Genomic DNA, 23374 nt, shown 5'->3' with positions numbered 1-23374 from the left:
CTCCAGAGAGCTGTACACCCCACTGGCACCGTGGCCAGAGCCTCCCAGAGCTTGGGGTTTTCTTTAGAAAGACTTTCTTGAACATCTTGAGAAAATGGCTTTGCTGGGGGATCACACAGCACTGGGTACCCTTGCATCTCCTCTCGTGCCTGAGGGACTTCAAGAGACCCTGCCTGGACTAAAAGCATTTCTCACCAGGAACCTCCGTGATAAGTAATAAGGTACTTGTCCTGCAGGAGCTCGGATGTCCCGGAGTCCCTGCCCTCTCCCCAAGGACGGTATGGTGCAAAGGGTGCAGGAGGCTCAGGGAGTGCGCTGGCTGCAGCTATGCAGTCCCAGCAGCAAGAATCAGGGTAGGGGACAGTGAGGGCTGCCCCGTGGGCAAAACAAACCTCTCCCATGAATATTACAAAGAAACAAAGCCAGGAGGGTGGAAGATTTTGGTCAGGAGGTACCTTGGCAAGGGGGAACGCGACTGACCTTGCACCACAGCCCTAAAGGGAGCACCTGTTAGCTCCCATTTGTCAGCACTGCTCAGTGCACTCAGTCCCCAGAGCCACCCTAGCTAGAGACACTGGCTGTGTTAAAAGTACACAGGGCACGTTGCCATGCGGCTGTGTCATTCAGCTGGCTCCTGCTTCATTTGCACGTGTGTGTGGGTGGCAAAAGGAGGGGGTGCACAGCTGACACAGGGTGCAAGGGGTTTGCAGACCAGCTAGGACCCAGGTAATTAGGTCCTTGGGGAAAATGGTGAGCATTACAATATTTGCAGAAGGCAGGCATCTGATTCTGCTAGAATCCCCACCTCTGCTGTGAGTGAGGAGCCTGATATAACCTTTTGCATCCAAAGGGTTTCTGTGAAACATCCTTCTGCTGGTTCCTGAGAGGAATAGCGGGGTGCAGAGATCCCCGAGCCGTAGTATAGCAATCATCCCCATGTCTGCAGCCACTCCTGCTGGGATGGACAGAAGATGGTGCTGTGATCCTTTTGCAGGCTGTCCTGGGGCCAGCCCTGGGGCTCTCACATGTTGCCATGTGGCCTGTCACTAATCCTCTGTTAGTGGTAGCTAGTCCTCTGGGGGCAATTGCTCCAAATCCCAAGCCAGTCAGTAATGCCCATGAGATTCACTATTATGGAGGCTGGAGTCCAATGGCTGAGCCAGGGCCTCCATCCCTTCTCTTCTGCCTCCGTAGAGCTTCTCTTACCAAAAGCCATAGGGAAATATAGTCTCCACTTCTGCCTTTCATGGCCCAGAGCCACCTCAATTCTGGGAACAAGAGATACCTGAAAATGGAATATCAGTTGTGTCTTTGCTGGTCAGCTCCCAGCAACCAGAGGGACAAAATCCATCTTAATTATGTGCCCATATGTGATCTGTAGGGCAAATAATTGGGCCAGCTGAGGCATGGGGATGGGATGTCAGCAGGATGAGGTTCCTCATGTCTTAGGATTTATGATCATTCTTGCTCCTAGGGAGGCTGCAAACAAACATTTGTTTCCATTCTTCTACCTTGGCCCTAAGCCTGGAGATGGAGAAGTGCCATCAAGAATAAACCCCAAACGGGGGACAATTGGCCTTGCATGGCTGAAGGTCTGTTGTAGGCTTGGATGTTCAAGCCAGGTTGGTCTTCTTATCTCCACCGTTTTTCTCAGCAGGCCACAACTGCTGGGATGGGGAATCTGTTTTGTTCTTTTCCTGTCTCTTTGAGGAACAGTTTCCTGCTTTCTCTTTGGGCTAGGCATCCGCCAGCTCTGCTCACTCCTACAGGAAAAGCATGATCAAAGCCACTCATCTGACCCACCCCCTACTCCCCAGCAGCAGTCATCCGCAGGCTCTGCTTGTGCAACTGGGATCCCAGAGGACTGATCCTAACAGAGGCTTCTGGATGAAAAGCAAGCAGCCTGGGCTTTGCATGAGTGAGAACACAGGCGGATAAAGGTGTCCCAGAGCCTAACCACTCGTAGTGCTCTGGCAGGAGAGCTGCTGCCATTTGTCATGGTGTTCCACAAGGGAGATTAATAGACACATCAGAGGTGGCTGCATTACCTTTCTTTTGGGTGGCTATGAGTAAATGCAGAGGTGACATTTCTGCTACTTCATCCTGGAAGGCCCCAAGGCTCCAGTTGCTTTACCATCTGTGTTGCTGGCTTGGGGAAGAGCTCAAGCACCCTGGCTCCCCTCCAACCGGGGAGCTGCCCAAGCTGACACCTTTCTCTGTCTCTCCAAGATCTGTCCTCTGCACCATTAGCTGCATGGCCTGGGCTGAAACAGCTCTGACATGGGAGCCCCCTGGCTCCTTCTCAGCTCTAACACAGCAGCATTCATCTACAGGCTTCAAAGCAAGTCTGAGAAGCCAAAGAATTGCAAAGGTGGGAAGTGATACATTCAGAAACAGCACAAGGGGCAGTGGCAAAGCCAGTAACTGAGCTGAAGCCTACACTGAATCCTGAGTTGTAACCACTGAACAGTATCACAGTATTCCCTGCTCTTGGCCCCAGTTGCTCCACTTGGAAGTCGTTCGGGCCTCCACATGTAAAGGAATGTAAGCTGAAGGAAAAGCACAGGCCCACGTGTGCTAGGGACTGCTGTTATAAAAAGCGCGGCTGGTGCGTGATCCTGCTATGCCAGTTTGCCACTGCCATTTCAGATCTTGCTAGAGATGGTGCCAAGATACGTGAAATGCCAAATGCTGGCACGTCTGGGGGCCTGCTGGAGGGGGCCCCTGTGTGAAACGAGCCTCCTAGACTCTGAGACGAGATAAGGGGATTCAGGCAGAGGGTGCAGTTCAGATTGCGTCTGAAGCAATGTTTTCATCCTTGCTTGGTGGAGCGTATGTGGTAGGCAGTACCTCAATAGGTGGCCTTGCTAGGGTGGAGAATATTGCTGTAGTGAGTGCGAGGTGCAGAGAGCTCCCAGGCAACTGAGCCAGGCAGCCTAACCAAATAACTCCTTGGGGAAAGGAGCCAGGGAAAATTCTCTGATCACTGAATATTAAAGCCGCATGGTGCCGAAACCCTTATTAGCACATACAATCCTAATTGTGTTGTTTGCATGTGCTGTTCTGTACTTGCCTTTCTAATGACAAGGGAACTGACAGGAAAAGCAATAAGGATGCCCACGGCAGTCTGGGCTTGGATCAGCTGCAGAGATTTTGATTTCTGATAAGGTGAAATCATGGTGATTTATGCCCCCTCCACTTCCTTCCTCCTGGAGATGAAGACATCCCAGAGGAGTCCTCTTCTTCCCAGGACGTTCTTGGGTGATCTCAACTTGCTCTGCCTGTGCCTGTGCTGGCACCCGCAAAACCAATGCTAGTGCTTTGCACGTGTGTCCAGCTCACTGGTGGCAGCAAAAACAGATCTCAAAGAGGTCAGTGACAGGCAGAAGGGTTACCTAAGGCATTTCAAAGAGGCCTGACCTAGTATTGAGTTCATGGGAAGGTTCTTTCAGTAACTTTAGTAGGCTTTGGATGGTGTGCTTGGGTAAAGAGGAGTCCTGCCTTCCTCCTCTTTCTGCCCCATTTTGTACAGCAGGAGACAAAGGACCTCCTTTTAGCTGGTGGAATCCATTCAACTCAATGAAGTCGTGACAGAATTGGCCACTTGGGAATTTAGCTGAAGGCAATAGAGCACAGGCTGGAGGTGGGAACCCTCTGTGACCCTGGGCACTTCCCTGAGTCTTTCTGGACTGTTCCTCAAAGTGGGGGTGATAGTGATAATATTTCCTTTGTCTAGTTAGACTGGAAGCCTTGCAGGGCTGGGCTCTCTCTACAAGCATGTCTGTACAGTGCTCAGCACAGTGGGACTTGGAGCTGGGTGAAGGCCCCTGGGCGCTATCCTAATATAAATAATAGTGAAGCATGGGTAGAGATAAAGTTTAACCGAGAACACCAGAATGAAAACAATGCACAGAGCTCATTAGGAGGAACTGGAGCCCCAGAGAAGATGAGAATGAGTATGATCTTCCTTATTTCTGACTCATCTTAAAATATAGTGGGCTTCCTAAGCTTTGCAAAATACTGGGATCTCTACTTCACAGCAAAGCCTCAGTGTTTTTTCCTGGGGAACATCACCCCAGTGTCACCTTCCCATAGCTGTGCTTCTCTGGCTCTTCTCTAGAGGCTTGGGAGAGTACGTCAGAGAAGAGATCTCAGTCTGGAGATAGGCATGATCAAAACTGTTATGAAACTCCTCCAAAAATCCTCTGTCAAAGGTTTCATTATGGGTCTAGGGCCATCACTCTGCTTTCAGATGTGGCAACTGCTCTAAACTCCACATTGCCATAACTTTGAGAGTCTGCATTACATCATCTCCATAAGAGCCACTCTAATGCTCTGTAGAGCATTGGGATCTCAGTTCTCCAAAGGCCATACAAACTGGATGACAGGATCCTTAGCACACTTTGTAAAATCTGCTGTTTTTCTGGGGTCTTTTACAAGTTTCAGTACCGCTTTATCTAAGCAGCTAACTTTACTGAGTTCTGCTTGGGCTGGATGTATAGCTGTAAGGTCACTGCTCCCCCACCAAGATGGTGTGATATAGTGATAGAGCTAATTTGCTGTGGTTATCTGGCTATAGGGCACTGGGCATGATGGTCCACATCGCATCTCTGTGATGGGCTCTATGCAAAGCAGATCATAGGGTAGAGTACAGTTATGCAGGGAGATTCTGTTGGTAACAGCAAGTGCGCATGGTCTCTGGAACAGGCAGAGATGTTTTTCAAGAACTGAACAAAGCCTTTATGGTGAAAGATAATGCACCAAGAATGATGTTTCAGCGCTTGATGATCAAAAGAGAAACCAAAACTACTCATGAATTTGGATTGAATTTGGCAGTTTAGTTTGCAGAAGGCAGGAGGGAAAATCTGGAGGAAGTTCAAATGTTTGCTTTGTTTCAAAAAGATCAGAAATGAAATTAACTTTTTTTTTGTTTCAAAGCGATGTTTTGATTTCAGATTAATCTTTTTTTTTTCAAGGTGAAAAAGACAATGAAATAGCTTTAAGATGGAGGTTATGCTCCAGCACAGAACATGTTTTCTTTTTGTTCAGCCAGCAAACAGCTAACTCCAGTGCACTGACTGCTCTGTAGAAAAATGAGGGGGTCCTGGTCACCTTTTGTTCAAAGACAGTGGAAAAAATTCCTAATCGCCTCTTCAAACAGTAACAGCTGGAACAATAGGATGTCCCAACGCTTAAGCTAGCAGCCTTATGGCATGGCTGATCACCTTATACTTGAATATATAGCAAACATGGAGAAGGGTATGTCCATTTGTGGCCAGGCAAGAAGTTAGGGAAAGATATACTTTGGGGGCATAGCACACCTGGAAAAGTAGATATGAATTTCTGAATGAGGCAGCTGCCTCTCTGGGAGCTCTGTAAATAACCAGGATTGTACCAAAGAAACACCTGACTCATATAATCAGTTTCCCCTTCTAACGGAAACACCCTGGCAAGGCCCCAAAAATTGGCTAACCACTCAGGCCAGAAGGGAGCAAGAGCAGCATCACTCCCAGACACTCTTGAGTTGGCTGGAAGGTATCATTTTATGGGCTTTTTTTTTGTAACGCTTTCAAGTTTGTTAGTAAAGAAATGTGAGTCTTCTCCATAAATATTTGTGTGTGTGCGTGTGCGATTGTGTGGTGAGATGCTGGCTGCTCGGGATTGTACAGCGGTATGATTGTGTGGTGGGGCAATTATGTCGAGTGAGCGTGTGGGGCCGGGATGCAGGGTGCCAGGGTGGGGCGCGCTGGGGCTCTGTGGTTGTGGGGAGGGTGAGGCTAACCCTGCGGGAGCGAAGACAGCGTAAGAACAAAATCCTGCTTCCGAGGCTCATCGAGGGAAGATTTGTCCTCCCAAACTCTTGCTCCATCTACACAAAGACACCTAAAGCGCTCTCCTTGGTGAGGAACCAGGTGTCTGTGCAATACTGTGCGACGCTTCAATTCTTAGGGCTTGGGAAGGAGATCAGAACTGGGCTTGGTCCTGGTACCAAATCTGCCCTCTACAAACTGATCTGAAACCCGTTTTTCCACAAGTTCACATCTACATGGTCATTTCCCCAAAGCTCCCAAGCCAGGCCAGACACAAAGCAACTTCCATCCTGAAGCCAGGTAGCTGAGTTAGCATGGTACCAAGATGGAATAAATACACCCAGAGCTGTTAGCTTGGGCTTGGTGCTGTGCTAATGTCACTGTGTGCCTTGCAGCCCAGAGCTGGCGTGTGATTGTGTGGCTCAGAGCATGGGTGTCTTTCACCAAACACGCAAGCCCTTTGCGCCACACAGCCTTGACCCTCCTGGATCCCCATGGTTCCTTTCAACCCTGCATTGCCAGGGAAGGTCCAGGTGCGGAGGTGATATGTGAGGGACGAGGTCCTACACCACCCGGGTCCCATTGCTCCCTCACACCCTCTCTTCTTTCTCAGCTGTGGAACTGGCTGTTCTGTGCAACAGCCACGTTCGCTCCTCGCACAAACAGACCGTCCTCACGCTCCCGTTCAGGCGGCAGCCCCGACCTGTTCTTCCAACCCACACCACTCTGGCACCGTCAGGATTTAGGAGCGGTCTGGCCTGGGGCCTTCCCACTTCACAGGGCATCGTGTGCCTAGGAATGCAGCTGATCTGGCTTTCACCTCCTGCGAGCGCTGGGGCAGGCTCCTCCGCGGAGCCAGCTGGGAGCCCAGGGCTCCCTCTCCCCTGCTGCGGCCCTCCCAGGTAGCCTGCGTCCCCAGGAGGATTGTGGGAAGGGGAAGAAAACAACAGGAGGAGGGAGAAAGACCCCGGTTCAGCGTTGAGCCCCAAGCTGGCATGTGAGGGGGGCTGGACCGTCCTCCCCTCGTTATTTCCAGAGTGATGAGGTTGAAAGGTGGCATGGGACTCCTGGCGAGCCTTGGTTTTAGAAGTGCTGACCGATCCTTTCCACCTCTTGCTGGAGCCCAGGGGATGGCTGGGTGCTCAGCACTGTACAAAACCAGCCCCTTTCTTTCCAGGCTACTCCAGCTCACATTTAAGGCTAATTTCTGTGCAAAAGAAAGGTATTTTCCATGTGACCACACCAGCAGAGTGGCTTGCCAGGCAGGCTGGCCCTGTAGGTAGAAAGGTATGAAATGTAATATGTATCAGGTTTCCACCAGGGATTGATTTACTGCTCCCAGCAAGGTGCCCGAGAGAAATTCCCTGATGGTGATGCAAGGTCAGGCCATGGAAACTTGCAAGACTCTTCATCCTGCTGGAATGAAGAGCAACATGTCAGCTCCCCCAGGCCAGGGTGGACGCGAGGCGCTCGCACAGCTCAGAGCAGGCAGCGGAGTGGCCAGACAGGCTCAGTGCAAGGTGAAGGGTTGCTGGGGTCCATGCAGTGACGTGGACAGTGGCTTCGCTGAGGTTGGGAGGGGACAGGGAATGACCGTGACACTGCCTAGTGAATTGTTTGCGCGATATTAAAGCCTGGACGGCAGAGGGCTGAGGAACTGCTGTGGTGTGGGCACCATCCTGGAAAGGACCAGAGTGAAGAAGAGTAACGCAATGCAGCCTCTACACGCGATTTCTGTTCTGCAGATGGGGACACAAAAAAGCACGTCGTTTCCGTCACGGTCATCCAGCTGCTAATAGAGGAGATCGCAGCTCTGATCACTGCCCGTGCGCGGCTGTGTCGCCCTGTCTAGGGGAGGGGAGGAGTGGAGGTATGATGGGAATCAAACAGCGAAGCAGGTGCTGCACCGCAGATGGAGGCTGGAGCTGACAGGGGCAGGTCTGTGCTTGGCAGCGGGCAGTGAAGCAGATGATGTTGCTCAGGGAGGATAGGGGAGCTGGCAGTGAACGCGAGCTGAAGGGAGAAACCACCCCATTAGGGTCTGGGTGAGGGTGCCTGCGCACAGCGGAGCCCTAGGAAATACTGGATTAGACCTAGGACATCTCCTGAACTGGTAGCCTCTGGCCCAGCACAGCCAGGTGGCTTACAGGGGAGAGTAGGGAGAGCTATTCCCAGGAGCAGGGCAGAGGGGCCAGGAACGTGGGAGGGACAGGAGTAAGGCTGGGAATCAAACATTGCTGTTTTTAACATGCATAAAGAAACAGTATGTTCAGCTGCAAAAGCCAGGTTTGCTCTCTGCGCGTACAGAGCTGCGTATGCGCCTCTTCCCTTTGCCTTGCTCTCGCTGGGTTTGTAGCACATGTTTTTCACCATGGCTCTCAGAGCTGTGTCTCTGTGCATGTGTCCAGAGCTATGTGTCTTTCCTGACCTGTGTGTGTCAGTGTGTCTCTTGGGTGAGTGACACATGCTGGTGTTATGCTGCTTTCCCAGTCTGGAGGAGGGGGACCCAGGGCTGCGCACTCCCAGGGGTGTGAAGAGTGCCAGCAGGGTGGAGGGTGGAGGGTGAGGGCTGAGCCTTGCCCAGCTGCTGGATCCCATGGGCTGGTGATAAGCTGAGGACAGAACCCTCCATCATTGGCAGTTTCTATAGGAACTGAACTTGTTTTTCACTCCTCCTCTCACCTACCTTTAACCACTTTGCCACAATATCAACAGCCGGAACCACCAGGCAGACCCAGATCCCAGCTGATAAAGATCTTTTCTCCTAATTACTCAGCAGCCCACAAATCCAGTCTCAGTTAAGCCGCTAAGAAGTAAATACCCTGGGCTACTTCTTCTCCCTGCCCTCCATCCTTCTTGGCCTTGCTCCGGTGGGCAGATTTGCAGCTACTGGGATTGACTCGGGCAGAGAAGTCAGTGCTTTGGGGCTGTAGCCCATTTTCCAAATATCACAGGTACAGCGTGGCTGTGGGACTCTTGGTGCTTGGATCTGTGAGCCCAAGGTGCAGGCAAGGGAGAAGACAACAGAGCAAAAGGGATGGGATCTGAGCAGGGGCAGTGTTCGAGTTAGCGTGCAGCCACGCACTGTGCAAACCAGCTCAGAGTGAGAAGCCCATAGCTGGATAACAGCTGGGAAGTTATAGCTTTGCCAAAGCTCCTGTGCAGGTCAGGAAGTGTGCAATTCAGGGGACAGCTCCGATCCTGCGTTGACGTGAGGCTGGCATTCCCCTTCTGGGATTCCTTCTGTGCAGCCTGAAAGGGAAAGGTAATGTGAAGGCAATTAATAACATTACCTACTGAATGCAGAGCTATTATTTATGTGTGAGGTTAAGTATACACTGGCACAAAATCACTGTGAATCTTGTGTGCATAGAAAGCACCTTGGCACTAAGCCCAGCTTGCATGTAAAAAGGGACTAACCCCCAGACTGCCGCTTTCTAAGCGTGAGCCATGCTGTTTTGAGCTCGAGGGCCCTGGGGTGTTAGCTGCAGCTGTGCATGGCGAGCTGCTGACTGAGCAGAGATCTGGTGAGGAAATGATGCCCTCTTGGTCCCCAGCCTTGCTCGTGAGGATCAGGAGTTGATTCCTCATAAATCAGCTGTCAGAGTGAACCAAGAATGGTTTCACATCAGAAATGTCGCTGGCACTCACATGACTCCCGGCTCGGTAGAGCGCCCGTGGATAGTGTGGGATAAAGCAACTGATCTTTTTTTAGAATGGCCAGAACATACTGGAAAAATGTCCTAGGAGAAGGCTTTTCTGCTCTGACTTAATGCTTGGAAGTGTTTGGGGCTGCCAGTCTGGTACCTTTGAACCAGTTTGAGGTCTGGATTTCTAGGAGGGCTCAGCATCCATCACTCCCAGGCTTAGCATTTTCAAAGAGCTCCTTTCTTAGGCAGCTAAATAAAGGCCCAAGCTTTCAAGTGAGCTCAGCATCTAGTGCCAAGTGCCAGGCTCCTTGGTAGGGCTTGGCCAGGCTGCTGGGGTGCTAGGCAGGAGGAAGTCTGGCCCTGTGGACCTTGTGCTGAGCTGAATTATCCCCTGTAGATGGCATCATAGCATCTCAGCTGTCCCTGCAGGAATGCCTCTGCCAGGGCGGCAGCAAGGGCTCAGCTGCTCTGAGGAGATGTGTACCACATCGAGCTGTGCTTCGAGGAGATATGTACCTCATCTAGCTGTGCTGCTATGGGCGAAAACCAGCCAGGAAGACATGGTCGCATAGCTCCAATACAGCCCAGCAACCGGAGGGTCTCTGGCAGCCTGTAGAGCCCTCGTTGAAGCCTGCTGCCATCATTAGCCTTGCTAGCTGGATTGCGGTTACCGGGGTACCTGTGCGGTGCTGCTGTCTGACCTGAAACTGCAGTATGGATATATCTTGGCTCTGCTAGGAGAGAGAGTTAAATTAGGGCTTGGTCCCAGTCCAGATCAAAACTCTTGATCAGTTTCTTGGTGGACTTGAATTGCATCTTTGCTTCCTGTAACAGGGTTTGTCTACCTGGGGACATTCAGGAAGGTTAATCTGCATTCACTTTGAAAGGGGATAAATTAAACCACATTAAACATGCTTATTGAGAATTAAGATGGCTTTAATGTGGTTTAGTTTAATTTACTTTGAGAGTGTGTTGAACTAGATTAAATTAAAACCATTCTAATTCTGAAATCTGAATCATGAGTTTAACGGGCTTTAACTGATCAACTTTACATTCATACTTTTAATTAATTTGAATTAATTTTCCGGAGTGGCTCCATGTCGACAAGCCTGGTAGTGAGAGAAAACCACAGAGACAGAGTTGGAGTTCTGGGCAATCATGTTTACTATCTGCGGGAATGTCTATATTGTAGTCACTGCTAGGGCTGCAGTGTGCTATAGATATACCTGAATAAGCCTTAAAGTAGTTAGCTGGAAACTAAGAGCCAGCTAATCCGTATCTTAGCCTCCACCTTTAGCCTGCTGGAGGCTTGGCCAGCTCTGATGTAGTGAGCTGCAGACATACAAAGCCTTGCCACGCTGGTGGTTTACTGGGACTTGGATCTCCCCCAGAACACAGAAAGTATTTAAAGAAATGCTGTCCTCTGCTCCGAGTGCAGGCAGTGGTGGGACAGAGAGAAGCCCTGCAAGAACTCTCTGGCTTTTTGCTGCAGCAGAACTTGTGAGCCTGTTTTGCCCATCTGAAGGTTTTTCCTTTGTTCCTAATTGCAGAGGGGTCGTCCCACTTTTGAGATGCTGACAGTCACCGCTCAGCCCCGGATGTCTCCTGCATTCCTTCCATCTGATGGCTGGCTGAGCTGGTCAGAGGCTTGGATTTTAATGATGTTGTAGGCCACACGTCACGTCTGGCCAGGCTGCCACATGTGACCATGTGGCGTGTGTGTGGAGGCTGGCTTCCAGTAAATAGTGCTTCCACTGTATTTCAACATGCCCATTCGTCCAGCCTGAGGTGCCTCAAAAATCCAGGTCATGGCATTGTGGAGTCAGGCAGGAACCAATATGAGGATACAGTGTGGGCAGAGATGAGCTTTGAAGGCAGAGATCCTCAGGTTCTAGTGCTGACCCCATTCCTCCTGGGCTCCGCAGCCTTGGGCAAGTTACACCTGACAGCTTCCCCATCTCTAGAGACAAGATAACATTTAGATGGCCATTATAAGAATTAATTAATGTTTGATTAGGTCTTTGGAATTATAAAGCACCAGGTAACCATTAAGGATTATTATAACCCAACTTACTTTCATGTTCCTTAACTCTCGTTACAACTTTTCAGAGCTCCAGGTAGAATTTAATATTGGCATCTGGAGCAAAGACCAGAAAATCAAAGGTTATTTTTTGCCTAGGTCCCCTTCTCCCAAACGGGGAGAAACTCCTAAGACAGGAAGAACATATGGCAGGGAAAATTCTTTCCTCTTGGGAACAAGTCACTAGGGCCACATTTGGATCAGATTTCTCTCAAGCATTAATTACAAGATTTGTGAGTGCATGTACATATATCACAGAACAGAGACTTCTGTGGATTCTGTGGTATCATTGAAAAGGGAAGAAAGACCATGGCCTAGACTGAGAAGCCATCAGTGCTTAGATGAGCAGCGTTGTTATTTTTAGATTTTAAAGAGAGAAACGGAGATTTGCGAGATTTGCATAAGGCCAAAAAGTGAACATGTAGAGGAAACAGACTCCTCTGTTGCTCATTCCCATTTGCTTCTTGGCAAATTTACTCTCCTGTATTTTTATAACCATGTCACCTCATAGCATGCAATAAAGAACACAGGACTCTTGTTTGCTTTTCATTCACCACAGCATCATTGGGCAAGGACGTCCCAGAGGCAGCATGTCACCGAGGGAGTGTTCCCCATGCTCAGCAGCAGATCTGGCTCGCTGGGGCCGGGCAGGATGGCAAGTACACGGCACCCTCCTGGGCAGAAGAGCTAGGTGGGCAAGGGAAAGGATCCACCCCACCCTTGGTGTGTATTCCCATTATCAAAGCTCCCCAACCTTACAGGGCCTGGGTGGCTTGACTGGGGTTGAAGAGCCACCTTCTTACTGCACAGAGATCCCAGCTGTGATGGGAGCTAGGCCAGAAATGAGGGAAGGCACTGGTGAGTTGTGCTGAGGAGAGGGAAGGGCTGGCATTTTAATCTAGCTCTACAGGGACAAATATGCCCTTCCCTGAAAGCACCGCAGTGAAGTGTCTCTGCTAATCATGTCCAGCAAAACCCTTGCTTCCCTCTGCATCTCATCCCCTTCCACTGCAAAGCCTCAATGTCCCCCTTGCCCCGTGACACCGTAGGCCAGAGGCAGCTGGCTGAGAAACCACTGCCTCTGTGTGTCCAGCAGGGTCTGGTCCATGGGAATCTAGGGCAGGAGGAGGTTTGGGGTGCTACATTTTACCTGCAGGGAGTTAAGGGCAGAATGTGCTCCCCCTGAGCATGGCCCTATATTTAAAGATGTCCTGCAATGAGGCAGACTGTCAGATATAACAGCATCCATGGTGAGATCCTCACACCGCATGGCACTGTCTTATATGCTGAAAAGCAGCTTCTTGACAGGTCTGATGTCAAGTGGTGTCCCTACTCTAACTCCTGCTGCTCTTCATCCTTCTATTTAGAGGTATAAGCTTTGCTTACAATATGAGTCACAATTATTTTTATTTATGGTGTCTCAATCCTCTCCATCTCGGTCCTTTTCTTTTGTCAATCTCCGTGTTCTCTCTTTGTCTAATTTGGATGACAAGGCCTTCCAGGCAGGAACAGTATCTTTCTTAATCTCTCTAAAATGCCAGCCACTAGTTACAATGCTAGATAAATATTTAATGATAATAATTGAACTTGACAGTAACAATACTCAGCCACACTTACATTTTCTAAGCCCTTTCAGACACAGGCTAATTAATTAATTGCAAATTTACAAACAGGATAATTAAAGGATGCCCTGGCTGAGCAAGAAAATATACTGAAAGCAGTATAGGGCTTTTGGAGGGGTCACAGTAGATCGTGGAGGGGGAAGGAAAGTTGCAGAGGGTGCGCCCTTCTAGAGCTGGGCTAAACCCATGGAGTTAGGAGGTCTGTGGACGTTCTCAGTCATTCAGTTCACAAAACTGGATCTAGTTCATGATCCTACCCCTCTCCCCACTCCCTCATATAATTGCATCATTTCTCCTCCCTCCCCTACGGGAGAGTCAATTAAAATACTTGGGTCTGATTTTTTTCTTCTTCCTCTTTGAAAGGCAACCCGTGCCTTTATTTGATATAAAAGTTGTCAGATTTGGAATGGCAGAAACAGACTCCTTTCATCCCCCACTAAAATAGTGAACCAGTTCCCTGTGAGTCTGAGCTCTGCTTAGCACAGGGAACCCTGTCCAGGAGCCAGCTGTAATCCCCTTTATCTTGCCCAAGCTGGAGAATAGCCATGGAGTTGCTCCGATTTTTGTCACTGACACAAGGTGAGAGAGACCAAAGCTCTGCTCTGCTTTTCCAGTCACCCATCTTCTCAGTGGCAACCCTCTGTGCAGGTGGGATGGGGTTTGGAGTGCTGGGAGCCCCTGCACCAGGTTTAGAGCTGGGAGAGATTTCCCCGCAAAGTGGAATTCTCCTGCAGGAGGTCACTGGGCCTCGCGAACAGTGTAAAATGGCCAGATCACAACAGAGAATCTAGTATTTTCATTGCATTTTCTATTTCCGTTGCGAAGCGTTTTCTGTTTCCATTTAGGATATTTAGTCCTATTTCCCTGTCTTTTCTGATGGGAAAACTTCTAAACTATGAGTATCCATGCCCATTCTTTTTCCACAGTCTCCCCAATACCATATGAGCAAGCTTAAAATTTTGGCCCCCAGCAACGGCTGCAACATTTAAACCAAGCCCTATTCACAAATATATTAGCAAATGAAAGAAACAAAAGCAGCTCTTGCTGAACTTTGAGATCATTGTTTTGTTGTTTCTCAGTAGGATTTGGATGTTGATCAGGTATTTATGCAGATGTTCATAATCTGTGTCATTTTCCATCATTTCAATGCTAGTGTTTGTTCACTTGAAAATATTATTTCCGTAAAGTAATGGGGGAAAGTGAGTTGCCCAGGGCCATGCTGAGAGTCAGTGGCAGAGCCAGGAACGTATCGCTCACTTCCTGCTCCTGTATTTTAACCACAAGATAATCTTAATGAATAATAATAATTCATGTAAACACTGGGCCTAATTCATCCCAGGAGCAGCTCCACTGCAGCAATTGGCTTTGTATCAGAAGAAAAATTAGCTGGTGTGTAGACTCTCACTCTGCATGCTGCCTCCTACACAGAAGGAAGAAGGTGAATGTTTGCAGTAGATTTCCTCTTTTGTCCTCCTCCCTCTCGTCCTAGTTCATGGGGATAAGCGAGGCCCATGCAGGGCTGGATAGGACAGTAATTCCAGCCAAGCCACTCCTACATCAGCTGCTCTGAGCCCAGCATAATTATTATTTATTATTTGTGTTGTGGCAGTACCAGGAAGCCTCAGTCACGGACTGGGGTCACGTTGCTCTCAGCGCTGTACAAATCCAACACAGATATCTCAAGCAGCATCCAATCAAAGCAGAAGACAAAAGGCAACAAACAGATGACGACAGGCAGCCAGGGGAGCCTGGGGTAACGTGGCAGCATCCACACTCTCTGCTGGAGCCTGCGCCGTGCAGACCGCGGCCGGGCTGTGCTCCAGCTCAGGCCCATTCAGTGTGGCCCAGACATGTACCTCCTCCAGATAGTCGTCACCAGCTGGCGGGTGACTGACTTCAAAGTCTTTCCTGACTCCTGAGCTCTCCCTTTGCAGGCAGCAAGGTCACTACTCCCAGACACACCAGGGTCCTGCCGATGGCGAGTGGCAGCAGGTTCCAACGGACTGATTTGCTTTTTCAGGCACACAAAAGCAGCTCTTCTAAGGAGCAGAGAGGTCATATGACCAAAACTGCCTGGCAGAAAATGCTGAAGTTACCAGAAGAACTAGGTGCACAGGAAATCCTCAGCTGTGAGGAAAACTGGTTGTACAAGAGTTGGTGTGACTTTCTGAGCGGCTGAAGCAGTGACTGGCTTGCCACAGCCAGGAGAGCTTTCCCTCCACATTGGTGAGGTACTAGGAGGCTTTCCTTACAGCCTCATCTACAGAGGGGCCAATGGGTCTGTAGTGCCCTGGACACGAGCGTGAATTGTGCTCTCTTCTTCATTTCTCCTTTCCTAAGCCTTTACAAAGCAGGGAAGATGAACTGGCCATGCATGAATCCTGGCTGGGAGAGAGATTTCTGATCCTTAGAGCACTTAGGTCTGGAATAGCCTCCAAGTCAATACAGGAGGGGGCAAAGTCCCTTGTCACTGAGCACTCATGGAAAGGATTATACATGGTGCCTGCTATAGCAACATACAGCACTTGGTGACCCAGAAGGGCCCTTCTCAGGTGTCTAGTGAGCAGCCGTTTTCCCCTCCTATCCTGCACTCTTATTCTCATGGGACCTCTACCTCCTCTTCTGTCTTGACATTTTCCCCTTGGATCTAAATTAGAGATCGTTTTAGCTATGAAAGGCCAGATTCACAATGGCACCAAGGTGCATACTTCCCACTTCTTATTAAAATCTTGGGAAACCCATAGAAGAGTGAGAAGCCTCTGCACCCAGTGTGTGGTTGTGTAACTCTCTTGTAAAACATGTTCTCTGACTCCTCCCTTCATCCACCCCACAACCGATCCTGTTCCTTGTCCAAAGTACTGGTGCTACCCCCATAGCTGAGTTATTTGTGTCAGTGTTGTGAAGGCTGAAGGTTCAAACCTGGTTATTTTATCAGGGTCTCCATGTAAACAGGGAAAAGGTCCTGTCAGGAATTTCACTGTATGGTATGGAAATAGTCTATGGGAATCCCCATGGAGGATGGATCCAAGGTGCCAGCATATCTTGTTCAGCTGGAGAACTATACTGATGTGCTCAGCCAGAGAAATCTTACCTATCCAGAGTGCCTTGGTCACTCCTGATGGATCACTGATCAGAGGATGGATCCTCTGATCCTTTTCCCTTTGATATGGCCTTACCTACAGCTGGCTACAATAATTTTCTATGTATGTGAAATGCTCTGCACTTCACACAGAAAGAAGAAGAAGCAGTTGCCATAGGGTTTCTCTGAACCCATTCAAGACCATGAAACTCTGGGACCATCCACTTCTGGCAGAGGACCTTTAAGCAGTTTTGGGTGTATGACATGATAGATTGGGAAGGTACCTGGCAGGAGCAGCGCATGGGATAGTGGTGAACTCTTGAATTCTGTAGCTTGGAGTCTGTGTGTGACTACAGCTTCAGAGGCCTAGCCTGCATCTCTGTTCTTTGGCCCAATCACATTTCAGCCAAATCTTCTCTTGGATACAACCATGGCCCTCATTGATATGTGAGTGAGCAAGAACAATAACTAACGGTGACCTGTACTCTGCACCTCTTTTGGTGAAATTGGCAGCAATTCTTCTGGCCCCACTGAATCTGCCCAGGACTTTCTCCCTATGGCAGAAATGCCTGAAGCTTGTGCTGACCTCTCTGGCTTTTAAGCTTAGTTGAGCTAACTCAGTACCTTGCAGGATCAGGCCCTGTGGTGACTTCTGCGTCACGTGGCAGTGGACACTGCAGCACATCTCAGTCTCTGGACTGTCGAGTACACATGCCAGGGCACAGCTGGGCAGCCTTCTTGGGCTGCAAAATAGCCTGAATGATGCAGACCTAGGCTTGAGTTTTATAGGAAAATGGAAAATCCAGGACACACTGTGGCAATCTTTCCATGAACGTTGATGTATTTTGGGCCAGGCCTTTGAGTCTGGAGTTAGCCTTAAGCTTTTCCAGCTTTTTCAGGTGTTTGCAGATAGTATTTTGTTTCAGTTCCATTTCCAGCCTGATTCACTTGGATAGCAATTCACTGCAGACAGACACCTACATTTGCACTGTGCTGAGCTCAGACTTTCATTCACTCAGGGAGGTCATGTGGAGCAGCCCAGTTCATCGCACTCAGCATCAGAACAGAAACAATATCCACTGTTTCCCATATTGCTCGATCCAGTTTGTGGTGTCCAGCATAGAACATTTTTCAGTGAAAGAGGGAATAAAAGGCATGTCGGGACACACACTTATGCACAGACTCGCCTCTTTAGGTTATTTAGGATGCACATTAGTTGAGTGGTGCTGTTGAACAACAATGATTAAGGGCTCAGAGGAAAAGCTGAGTCACCCCAAGGGCATGCTGTTACTCCTTACCAGTGAGGGAGCTGTGTGGGGAATTTGTCTGGCACTGGTTCACAACACGTGAACTTACATCCTCATATGACACGATACGGCAAGATTGTTGTGCTGCTGATTGTGCTTTCTTCCAAGATCCCCGAGCTAGACCAAAGCAAAAGGCAACAGGCCCCAAGAATCCCTCTCCAGTGTTACACTGGGCTCTGTGCATCCTAAGATAGGGCTATGAGATCCAAGCCTGTAGCCCTGATGTGATCATCAAATCCCACTGTTTCTGTATTTATCCATCACATCTCAGGGCCTCGATTTAAGCTTCTCTCAGCCATTTATGTCAAAACACCATGGGAGATCTACTGCACAGGTTCTCCGGTTGAGATGGTACCAGGCCCTGTGTGCTACATGTGTTACCTAACAGTCAACATCATTCCTCGTGGTGGAGCTGAGGTTCCATGCTGGCAATCTGAATTGCAACTGCAGTTCCCTTAACCTGCATGTTCCTGCTCCATCTCAGCACTGCTGAACAGTAAATGAAGGTGGAGGAGGGGGCAGGGAGGCAGAATTTATGTAATTACCTGCAAGGAACCTTTCTGCCTCTTCACTGAATGGAGAAACCAAAATGTAGCCAAGGTTTCTGCAAGCTGGGCAAACATCCCGACCAGAGAAGGCTTTCTTGAAACTCCACTCTTCCAGGCGGTGCCTTTCTTGGCTGTTGCTTTGGCAGCACCGGGCCAGAATGTCTGGAGGCTGTTACAGGGCAGGACTGCTGCCTCCTCTGTTTTCTTATGAAATACACCCACAAAGCAACCTGCAGAGGCTCCAGTCTGCCAAATCAAAGGGATCGCGGTTGTCCCAGGGCTACACACTCAGCAGCATTCCAAGCAAAGCTGCATTTCTAAAACCTGGGCTGCAGAAATTAAAGGCACAGGCGGCCTTTCCTTCCCCCACCCCTGCTGGCTGGATCCCATCCCACCCTGCCTTTACTCCTCCATTCCCAAAAATCTACAAGAACCGAGCAAATTAGCAACTTTCCCAGCCTGTACCAAAATCCTGGACCCTGCAGCCGCTGGGCAATATTGATTCCCCAGCTCCAGAGTCCTGTATGATTATGCTCTCCCACACAACGGGATTAAGTATTTCTCTTCTCCCTTTCCAGACTTCTTAATGTGGAGATTTGGGTTCCTTTAAGTATCTCTCTCTCCCACTTGAAATTTTCCAGTATTCTCTGAATGGGCAAAGGGGCTCAAGTGAGCTTGTGTCACGTCTTGTCAGCACAGAGGTTTCCAGCATGACCCTCCTGTGGGATGAGAGCGCATGGACTGGTGTGAAGCACCTGCAATGCATTTCAGCTGCAGTGTTTGATGTCATAGCTTTGCTGTATCTGCAAAGATCCTTAGCTGGACCCTATTAGCCAGCAGCGCAGGACCAGAGGGCTCACATCCCTTTCGTGAAACAAATGGAAACCTCTCCCTGAGCCAAGAGACATTCCTCCTATTGGTGTACTGAGTGTGAGAGAGGAAGGGAAATACCCTTTCACAGGATCCTGATTTATACACCTTGGGCTGGATTTGTTGTCACTTGATTTTATTCGCTGAGGTGACATGAGTTAGGAGCACAGTCTCTTTCTAGCACCCATGGATGGAAACGGGCACCTTCAGAGGGTGGCTCATCCCATTCCAGCCCTTGGAAATTAGAGGAAGCTTGGAAACACTTCTCACTAGGCATCTCAGGTAGGGTAGACCTTGACCTCCTTCTCCAGTCCTCTTGAGGACAGTTGACTGAGGGTCTCCCAGGGCTGCTTTCTATGCCACCATTTCTGCATCTTTTTTTAAGGATGAGCTGTGTTTTCCTACTCCAGTTTGCACAGAATGGACATGATTCTTCACCTTCTTGCACCTCTGCAACAATAGCACTTTTCAGCCTCTCCATCCAAGGCTAAATGGCAATTTCTGGTCACACAGACTCTTTCCTCACATGCTATATTTTCTTAATGCTCTTTATTGTTCGTGTTATCTCTTTGGATTCACTTATATAGCATCTTAAAGTGCAGTGCCCAGAAGCAGATACAATGAGATTTAAGTAACAGTTTCCAATTTTCAGAATTTAAACATTCTCTTGAAATCAGTGTTTGCTGAGGAAAAATACCATTATTGAGGGGAACGCATCATCCAGAGAAACTTTTCCATGCAAAACATTGACTAACTCTCTCTCTCTCTCTCTCTCTCTCTCTCCAATTTACTGTTACTTTAATGTCTGAGCACTTTTTGTGCAAGATCATAAAAGGTCATAATCAAGTCCTTCTAAAGAATTTTTCTTCTTTTTTCTCTTCACCCTTTCTCTCTCTTATTCAAGGTGGTAGAAACTTATTCGAGAGAAAAAGAGACAATATAGGGAAGCATTTTTAAAAATTTGCCAAGGCTTGGCAACTACATAAAAGCTATAATTTTCAAAAGAGCAGGAAGGTGAGGATGGAAGGAAGAGTAGAAAAACTGGCAAAGATGAATGTACCAAATAGGAGAAGCCTAGTCCCAGTGTGTGTGTGATGCAAGCCCAAACCAGACAGTGCACAGAGAAGCTGGCCTAGTAGCTATTTCTGTCGCAGTCATGAGTCTCAGCTTCAAACTCCACATGGCTGGGGAAACTCTTTCAAATGCAGTCCCCGGAGCCCTCAGGAGACTGGTGTTTTGGAGCGATGATGCAGCAAAGTCAAACTGTCCTTCCCTTCAAATTGCAAGGCCCTCCAGGCTGAAGTCAGGCTGAAATCTCTACATCTTGCTTTGTGCAATGAGGCAGGAGATACCAACATTGAGAGCACCTCTGCTGTGGGTCTCAGCCTCCTCAGCATGCAAACAAGGAGAAACTGTGTGTCTTCCTTAGCTTGTAGAGGCTAAAGCAGTTTGCCTGCTTTCTTCACCTGTTCCAGGTTTCTGGGATGAAGAAGGCTGGGCAAGAATGAGACAGAGGCCCTCACTCTAGAGTGTTCAGACACAGATTCCGTGATTTGCACCCAGCACGGGTCTTTTCAGTTTACAGAGTTCCTTAAATAAGGGCCATGATTTTTCAAAGTGCTCAGCTCTGATTGCACTGGATTCTTGTGCAAATCTGACACCCAGTTTGGGTGCTCTTGAGCCCTTTTTTCCCCCATAAGCTCAGAGCAGTGGGATCGTTCAGACTTCTCCTCTCCTCCTCTCCACTACACTTTCAAGCAGGATTTCTCTAAGCTCTGATCTATCTCACCCCAAAGATCCTGGAGATTTTCTAAAGAACCAAGTTTACAAATATGCATTCAACTGTTCCCTAGGTGCACTGGAGGCTATGGTAGGAAGGACACAGGGAGAGGTGTCTCCATTTCAGTCTTCAAGGCCTCATTCACAGTTGCCTATGACAGCTTTTGCAAAATAACCGTGCAGCACATGAATGATGATCTGCTCCTAGGGGATTTTTAATTGTAGCAGATCCCATGAGCTGGCCATGGCTGAAGTTTAAAAGCTAAGGTTGATAAAGCAATAGGACATTCAGCACCTTGCTCACAGAGAGTTAGAAAAACACAAGGTGTTTTCCAGGACCTCACTGATACATCTGCCCAATACTTGGCCCAGAAAGGTGATAGCTTTTTTTCTGAGAGGCCCAGTGGTGGTCCATGCTCTTACTATTGTTTTTAGTAGGACTCACAGAGTCTTCGACTGTTTGATGGTTAACAAGAAAGTTAAAAAAAAAAGCCAGTCCAAGAGGGGAACCTTTCAGTGCCTTATAGCAGCCACGAGTGGTGAATATCCCAGGAGAGCTGGACTGTAATTCCTGCTAGCTTAGCATCAAAGGATGCTCCGAAACTTTACCTTCCTGGTGACGTCTCTTCTTCCCAATGAAAGATGACCTAGGCGACCTTTGATTGAATGTCTTGATAGTCCAGAAGGCAAGGAACAAGATAATTAGAGCCATAACCTCTGATCACAGGAGAGAGGTGAAGCCAAGGTAAGGGCAGAACAATGCCTCTTTTCAATAGCGGGTGTGGCGGCTGAGATGGTCACAGAGGGGCTAGGGAGGGGGTAGGAGTGAGGGTTTAAAAGGGGGGTTAAGTAGCTTAATTTTGAATAAAAGGGTGCAGAAAGCTGGTTGTTATCTTCCTAGTGCCATTCAGACTGCAGGTGTGACTTAATCTCCTGGCTGGGGCAGATGGGTTCTTTGGGTATCAGCCATCTTCCTGAGGTCTGCAGAAGACCTTGTCAGCCTGGATGCTGACTCTGTCCTGCACATGAATGGCTTCACCTTTCCATCAGCCAAACTAAGGGATTACTCCATTTTACAGTTGGGGAAGTTAAGGCAGAAGGGGACACCCTATTTGATCCAAGCTCACTCTGTTGCCCGGACACAGAGGGGAATTTCAATCCAAAATTCTCATGCCACTGTCTCAGTATATTGGCTTCCAGGCATGCAGAAACTTGTAAGTCCTTTCTACCCCCCAAAATGACAAGACCTTTTAAAATGTGCATCTTTTGGGTTCTTTGTACCTTCTCAGCGGACATAAGTGCCATCTCCAAGCTTTGGAGATGCCAGATGGAAAAATTCTCATCTCAGCAAGTGTCTCCAGGAACTAGATCTTTCAGAGATGACATGAGACTCACAAAAAATTTCAAGAAATAGCAACGGTCCAGCCTTGTGCATCCTCTTATCGTGTGCATCCCTTGTCAGCATCAATTTCTTATAGTCACCCTTGTGTCCATGAAAGTTCTTCTGTAAAACTCATTTTCCCCAGGTTTCCTTTTTATATCTCTTACTTCACCTCAACCTCTCCAGCTATGTTTGACATAGAGCTCTCATGGGTAGGGTCTCATTCTGTGAGCAGAAAACACTGTATATTTCTAGTGCTACATCAGTGTTATTATTAGCCATCACCTGGAACCTGACTGTCTCATTCATTCACATCCAATCTCTTTAGGTCCTTGTCTTTTTTCCCTCCCCCAGACAAGGAGCATTAAGTAAAAAAATGATGAAAAGCCCCAGTCATAGAGCTGAAAGCTCCCACTTCCTCTTTACTGCTTCTTTTTTTTCCATTTTTGCTGGAGCCCCAGGAAGCATCCACACAAGTGCAAAATTATTTCCATGCAGGGCTTTGCTCATGTTAAAACTCTACGGCTGCTGGTGCACAAGTCCCTACACAGCTCTCGAACAAATTGGACCAATTTGGAGTGATTAGTGAAGAATTCACATATGGTGCCCAGCCAGCTTCGCGGACCAATTGCCTCCTGCAGCCCATTAAGAGCCATTTACTGTGATGGGCCCATTTGTCTTTGTTGTTAGTTCTGGCACAGCCAGTGACAGATCTTTGGCTGGCCACTGGGCCAACCTCTCCCTGACATCATCTCAGGGGTAAGAGGGCAAGGCTGAGACACACATCGAGTCTGACACCAGCTGATGGATGTCCCAAGGAGCCATGCCAGGCAGGGCTGTGGGGCCTTATGAAGGAATTGAAAGAGGATTTGCCATTTTGGGTTGCACATTGGGTACCAGTGGCAGCCTGTGGCCACATGGTGGATGTGAGACCTTGAGACCTTCCCTGCTGTCGAATGTGATGGCCGTGCTGTGATAAAGATATAGCTAGGAAGACAGAGACAGACTGCTTCCCCTTCCTGCAGTGTTGCACATGCACTGATGCCTATGGACGTCTAGCAGGAGGCTTGGATAGAAAGCCAAAGTCTTAAACCCACGCGCCTTGAGAGCCAGTGGATGGTCTGCTGGGAAAAATCAAAGCTTGTCTCAAGCACAGCTCTCCCTGCTTCCTGGAGCTCTAGCAAAAATGGAGAAAAAAAGAAGCAGCAAAGAGCCAGCTAAGGAGTACCCTAGAAACATGTTTCAATC

The sequence above is a fragment of the Struthio camelus genome, chromosome 25, assembly GCF_040807025.1.
Source record: "Struthio camelus isolate bStrCam1 chromosome 25, bStrCam1.hap1, whole genome shotgun sequence".
Taxonomy (NCBI): domain Eukaryota; kingdom Metazoa; phylum Chordata; class Aves; order Struthioniformes; family Struthionidae; genus Struthio; species Struthio camelus.
This window is presented reverse-complemented; position numbering follows the sequence as displayed.